The 6,748-nt window shown below is 42.7% G+C and overlaps 1 long non-coding RNA gene across 1 annotated transcript; it reads left to right on the top strand.

Moving 5' to 3' along the window:
* Positions 1–536: 536 nt before the first annotated feature.
* On the top strand, positions 537–3,311 carry LOC130464833 (uncharacterized). Its single transcript, XR_008925152.1, has 3 exons — positions 537–1,910; positions 1,991–2,106; positions 2,811–3,311. It is a non-coding gene; the product is annotated as an uncharacterized lncRNA (long non-coding RNA).
* Positions 3,312–6,748: the final 3,437 nt, after the last annotated feature.

Raw genomic sequence — 6,748 nt, 5'->3', positions numbered from 1 at the left:
ATTCAAAGTGAGTTTTTGAGAGAAAAATTCAGCCACACATCTTGCTCAAAAGTGCCGAAAATTCTAGTACCTTAAGGGCGATTCTAGTTGGTCAATCTTAAGGCGGATCCGGACGTGCTGTGGACTATCTACGGAGGGACGACACTTGGAGTCCTAAAGACTTGTTCTTGTTCGGTTCGGGCGCAGCTAGGGAGGGCATGCAACAAAGAGTATGCATCTAAATTATGCTATATGATTATGTGTAAATAATATGTTGTCCTGGGTTAATGGTTGTTTCCGCATGATCTATGTAATGTCATATGTATCATAACCTAACAGGTATTTCGGGAAACGATCTTTTAGATATCACTTCTTGACCCTTGGCATTCCAGATGCTTTTTGCACAAACTCTAGAGATGGTGACAAGTGTCATCCATCCCATTTTTGCCACTCTATATATATTAGGGAGGTAATTTTCATTTTTACGTTTTGACTTCTTGGATTTACTGAGCCTTTGGGATTTTGGTGATTTCCGGCGGGGCATTAAACAACAGGAGGCGATTTTCGGCCACCGCAAAACCTAAGATGCTCTTCACCAAATTCGACATGTTCTTCACCAAGTTCAACCTGTTCTTCACCAAGTTCGACCTTTTCCGTTGCTAGATTGTTCCTTAACTCCTTTTACATGTTTTCTTGTTTTGTTCAGTTTGGCTCTTCCATTTAAGTGTATTTAATGGGCGGCAGTCTAGCGTTAGATGAGCGTACGCTAGGTTTACGAAACGTTGCGCCGCCCATCCATTGGCCGATTGTATACCCAATCACCTCTTTAGTTCATTCCTGGTCTCCCATAAGCCGTGTTATGTTAACTATGCAGACGGCATGGCGAGAACCAGAACAGACGGAAGATCCAACTCCCTTGCGTTTGCGGGATAGGGCGGCAAAAGCCTCCTACTGAAAGATATTCTTCTACCAACCCGGCAATAGACAAAGAATATGCCGACCTCTTCCAAGAGATAGACGAGTATGCCGAGTCCGAAAAGGAGCAGACGGCGAGTTCGTCGGAACGCACGGGAGTGAACAAGAGTATCTTAGCAGGTCGAGCAGTTGCTAAGGAGTTGGTTGTGGTCCCGGTGTCGTTGGTTGTTGAAGAGCCCGTGGCGGCCCAGGCGCCGGCTAGGCCAGGTGGCCGGGAAGAGGCTCATCTTCTTGCTTCGGAGATTCATCCGGATCACGGATGGATGAAATGGCTGGACAAAAATGGGGCAGACCTAAGAGACGGCCTTTGCGTGGGTAAAGGCTATGAGATGAGAGTGCCGGCAGGCTTGGAGGCGACGGTCAGCGTTTTGGTGGACGGGGAGTTTCCAGTGTATGCCGCTGCCATTAAGTCGGGCATGAGATTTCCTCCACATCCTTTTGTTGTGGAGGTCCTGGATGGTTTCAACATTGCGGTGGCCCAATTAACCCCAAATCCTGGGCAGACGTATTTGGCTATATTGCCAAATGTGCGCTGAAGAATGTGCAGCCGTCTTTTAATGCATTTCTTCATCTGGTCTCTATTTCCCGTTCTCCCGATGCCGCCGAGGGATGGTTCAATCTGAGCAGCCGAGGCACCTATCAGACAGTGGTAGGCAAACTCACCAAGTGGCACAAATGGAGGAAGAGATGGGTCGTCTTTCACACCGACGACCAGGACATGTACTATAGGATGAGCCATTGGAGCCCTACGGCTAATTATATGGAACACGATGAGGCTCTCCTTCCTCTGACGGCAGCAAAGTGAGACCAAATAAAGTTAATGTTTAAAACGAATACCTACCGGCTTACTGCTGATAAGTCTTTTCATGTGCCGACTCAATGGTTGCCGCACATAAGCCAATAACGGGATGCGGCATTCTTAGCTGTCGTTGGCTTAGGGTACTTTATGACCAAAGGTAGAGTCATAGACTGCCTTCCGTTGTCTTTGTTTCTTCTTTTGTCGTGATTTTTCTAACTGTTTCCCCTTTGTGTGCAGAGGAAGGCATGAGTAAGCTGAAGGATGCCGATATAGGCGAGGGAGATGTGACAGATTGGATGGCCGACATTTATGAGGCCAAGATGAAGAAAGCTAAGGCCGAGTTGGAGGAGAAGGTGCGTTGTAAGGATATAATAGTTCTTAACTTCTTTGACTTGTACTTATTTTAGTGTACCCCTGCCATTAATTGGACTGGTGTCTTCTTTGATGACGAGTCTCTACCCCGGTGGTGGCTCGTGATCACTGCAATGCGTCTCGTCATCATTTATGGACGGGCGTCTTCTTTGATAACGAGTCACTACTTAGGTAGTGGCTTGTGATCACTGCAATGCGCCTCGTCATCATTTACGGACAAGCGTCTTTTTTGATGACGAGTCACTACTTAGGTAGTGGCTTGTGATTACTGCAATGCGCCTCATCATTTTTTATGAACGGGTGTCTTTTTTTATGACGATTCACTACTTATGTAGTGGCTAGTGATCACTGCAATGCGCCTCGTCATTTTTTATGGACGGACGTCTTTTTAAATGATGAGTCACTACTTAGGTAGTGGTTTGTGATCACTGCAATGCGCCTCGTCATTTTTTATGGACGGGCGTCTTTTTTGATGATGAGTCACTACTTAGATAGTGGCTTGTGATCACTGCAATGCGCTCCGTCATTTTTTTATGGACGGGAGTCGTTTTGGATGACGAGTCACTACTCAGGTAGTGGCTTGTGATCACTGCAATGCGCCTCATCATCATTTATGGATGGGCGCCTTTTTTTGATGACGAGTCACTACTTTGATTCTGACTTAGTATTTTTGTCGATGTTTCAGCAAGCAAAGTAAGCAAAGCTTATTTGGGTACTTTTTGGGGAAGGCTCATTAGGTGATGGTCGTGTACTCACAATTGGAACGGAAGCTTATTTGGGTTCGGTGGCTCGTTGTGTGTGTATAGTGTCTTGTATTGACTCCGTTTAATGGTCCGTTTGACCAAAGATGCACGCTACACATAATCTGACAGCAGCAAGTTTATTGCTTTTGTTTCTTATGTTTTATTTAACTTAATAACGGGATAATAGGTTAAATACTCCATTTAGTTAATTCCTTTAATTAGCTTTATTTTCTGCATTTAGAGGGGCTTTTGAATCAGTTTGTAAATGCCAATTTTGGCTGATTGAGTGAGGCTTTTAAAGCCTTGTAACCACCAGCTTTTAAACCCTTTAAATGGCTTTTAAATTGCTGTTTAATAGAGGCTTATTAGCTGCTTGTAACAGCCATCTTTGGCTGCTTTGTTTGGCTATATATAGCCAGTTTTATAATGAGAATAATCATCCAACATTGAAGATAAAACACTTGTGTTCAGTTTCCTTGAATTATAGTTTATAATGTCATTGTTTGGGACGTGATTCCTAACCTTGGCTTCGATTGTGTGTCAATAGGTCTTGCCTTGCAATCCCGAATAACGAGCTACAGGTCTAGCTTGCTAATCTACTATCCTAGTCCGTATTTTCAGTTTGTTAACTCGTATCATTTGTGGTATCAGAGCTATAGTTTGTGATTCTTACGAGCTAACATGGATTTTCACGATCCTGACTTCCTACAACATCTCCATGAGGCCTTGAAAAAGTACAAGATGGAGAATTTCGAAGGAAACCTAGACGTGATCCACTATGGGTTATGGATGAATTCAAAGTCACGGAACTTCCAGAATTTGTTGGTGGAACAGATCCGGAAGTTTATTTGGAATGGGAATGCAAGATTGATCGAATGTTCGATTTCAAGAACCTTGAAGATGAGAAGCGTTGTAGATATGCAATATTGAAGCTAGGACGAGGGGCTTTATTGTGGTTCGAAGGACTGAAAGCCAAGGGAATTCGTGATGGGAAGGAGAAAATCACATCTTGGGAGTCCTTGAAACGTAAGCTCCATAAAAGGTATGTACCAACAACTAATAGGATAACTACTTATCGTAAAATTGTTGAGTTGAGGCAAGGGAAATTAAGTGTGGCATAATATATTGATGAATTTGAAAAGTTGTCTTTGATGGGTGAAATTGACGAAATAGAGGAACAAAAAATGTCACGATTTCTACGTGGTTTAAATTTCAATATTTCTAATACGGTTGATCTATACCCATATTCTGATTTTGACAGACTTTGTGGGCTTTATTTAAAACTGGAAACCCAAGGGAAAACAAAATATGGGGGAGGGTCGAGTATGGATTACGGTAAGGCCAAGTCTTGGTCTAAACCCGAATCTACCTCGAAATTAGCCATATCACCTAGCCCCGTAAGCTCTAGTAGTTCCATGGCTGCTCCAAAATTGGCTAGTTCGACCAAAGAAACAAGTCTGTCCAAAGTTCGTTGTTTTAAGTGTCAAGGGTTTGGGCATTATCAATATGCGTGTCCAAATAAAAGGGTAGTGACTTTAAGAGAGGCTGTTGAGTGCCGTGAGGATTTGTTTGAAGAGGAGAAAAGGTTGGGTGACATATTTGTATTTGATGAGGGCGATGAGGATGAGGAGGTGGAAGGGTATAAAGCTCCACTGTATGATACGAATCTGGTTCTTAGAACTCTACAAACCCAGATTGTATCTACTGATTCGGACCAACGAGATCAACTATTTCATATTAAATGCCTAGTAAAAGATAAGTGGTGCGGCGTGATTGTTGATGGGGATAGTTTTACTAATATTGCTTCTAGCGAAATGGTTTCAAAATTGGGTTTAATCACTACATCCCATCCTAAACCATACGCGCTCCATTGGCTCGATGATGATGGTAATAGTTTGAAGGTGTCGAAACAAGTGAGGGTTGGTTTGACTATGGGTTCGTATGAGGATGAAATTTTTTGTGACGTTATTCCTATGGATGCTTGTCATATATTATTGGGACGTCCTTGGCAGTTTGATAGAGACGTGGTACACAAGGGCAGAAGCAATGAGTATGAGTTGAGGGACAGGCAAGAAAATTGTGTTAAGGCCTATGTCGTCACAAGTGGTTCGATCTATGAGTCGAAACAAAAGAAGAAGCCAAATCTCACCATGTTGGCTAGTGAACGAGAGATTGAGCAAGCCCTTGATCATGGAGAAATGGAGTATTTGCTCGTGGCTAAGGAAGATTCAATCAAAGGTTAGAACTGGAAGGAGGGCAGCCCCATTGCCGAATTGCTTTTTGAGTACAAGGATGTGTTTCCCGACGTCTTACCACCAGGTTTGCCTCCTATTCGTGGTATTGAACATCAAATTGATCTTGTTCCAGGAGCTTCTTTGCCTAATAAGGCTGCCTATCGCTACAATCCGGAGGAAACAAAGGAGTTACAAAAGCAAATTGATGAACTTGTAAGTCGGGGTTATATTCGAGAAAGCTTGAGTCCATGTGCGGTTCAAATTTTGCTTGTACCTAAGAAGGATGGAACATGGCGAATGTGTGTTGATAGTAGGGCTGTTAATAACATTACCATTAAGTATCGTTTTCTAATTCCGAGACTTGATGATATGTTAGATGAGCTCCATGGTTCGATGGTGTTTTCAAAAATTTATTTGCGAAGTGTCTATCATCAGATTCGAATGCGTGAAGGAGATGAGTGGAAAACAGCTTTCAAAACAAAACATGGGTTGTATGAGTGTACCGTCATGCCATTTGTTCTCACTAATGCTCCTAGTACGTTTATGAGGCTAATGAATGAAGTGCTTAAGTCGTTCTTGGGCAGATTCGTTGTGGTTTATCTTGATGATATATTGGTGTATAGTACGAGCAAAGAAGAGCATCTGATTCATTTGAGGCATGTTTTTGAAACCCTTAGAGCTCAAAAACTCTATGGGAAACAAGAGAAGTGTTCGCTCCTTGTTGATAGTGTGGTATTCTTGGGTTATGTGGTTTCGAAAGATGGAGTGTTTGTGGATCAGTCCAAGATCGAAGCTATCAAATCATGGCCTAGTCCTAAAACTATAAGCGAGGTACGTTTGTTTCATGGCCTTGGTTCATTTTATAGGCGTTTTATTCGTGATTTCAGTACCATTACTAGTCCTATTACTAGTTGTTTGAAGAAAGGTGCGTTTGTGTGGGGAGAAGACGCTCGAAAGGCGTTTGTTGTAATCAAAGAGCGTTTGTGTGCTGCTCCTATTTTGGAATTACCTGATTTCTCTCAACCTTTCGAGGTCGAGTGTGATGCTAGTGGTGTGGAAATTGGTGCTGTTTTGATCCAAGGTAAGCGACCCATAGCTTATTTTTCAGAGAAGTTAGGAGGTGCTCTCTTGAACTACTGCACTTATGATAAAGAGTTCTATGCCATTGTTAGAGCTTTGGATCATTCGAGTCATTATTTGCGTTCTAATCACTTTGTTTTTCTTTCTGATCATGAGTCTTTCAAGTATATTAATGGGCAACAAAAATTGAGTCCAAGGCATTCTAAGTGGGTTGAGTTCTTGCAATCCATTCACTTTTCTTGAAAGTACAAAGATGGTAAGAGTAATGTGGTGGCTGGTGCACTATCACGAAGATATACCTTGCTTGCTACACTTGATGTTTGTTTGTTGGGGTTTGAAACCTCGAAAGATTATTATCGTGACGATGGTGATTTTGGAGCTGCATTTGAAAAATGTGCAGTTGGTGCCTAGGGAGAGTACATGATACAGTCGCTGCGGAGCTTCATAGGAAGCGATCCTTGTTTACAAGGACACGCTTGCCGCAATGCAGGTCTACATGCCGCGGCCGTTAACAACATAGGGTCGTCACATTTTCTGACGAGCGTGTCTAAGTTTGATTGACGCAA

This window comes from Spinacia oleracea, unplaced genomic scaffold (assembly GCF_020520425.1).
Source record: "Spinacia oleracea cultivar Varoflay unplaced genomic scaffold, BTI_SOV_V1 SOVchr0_005, whole genome shotgun sequence".
NCBI classification, from domain to species: Eukaryota; Viridiplantae; Streptophyta; class Magnoliopsida; order Caryophyllales; family Amaranthaceae; genus Spinacia; species Spinacia oleracea.
This window is presented reverse-complemented; position numbering and strand designations above follow the sequence as displayed.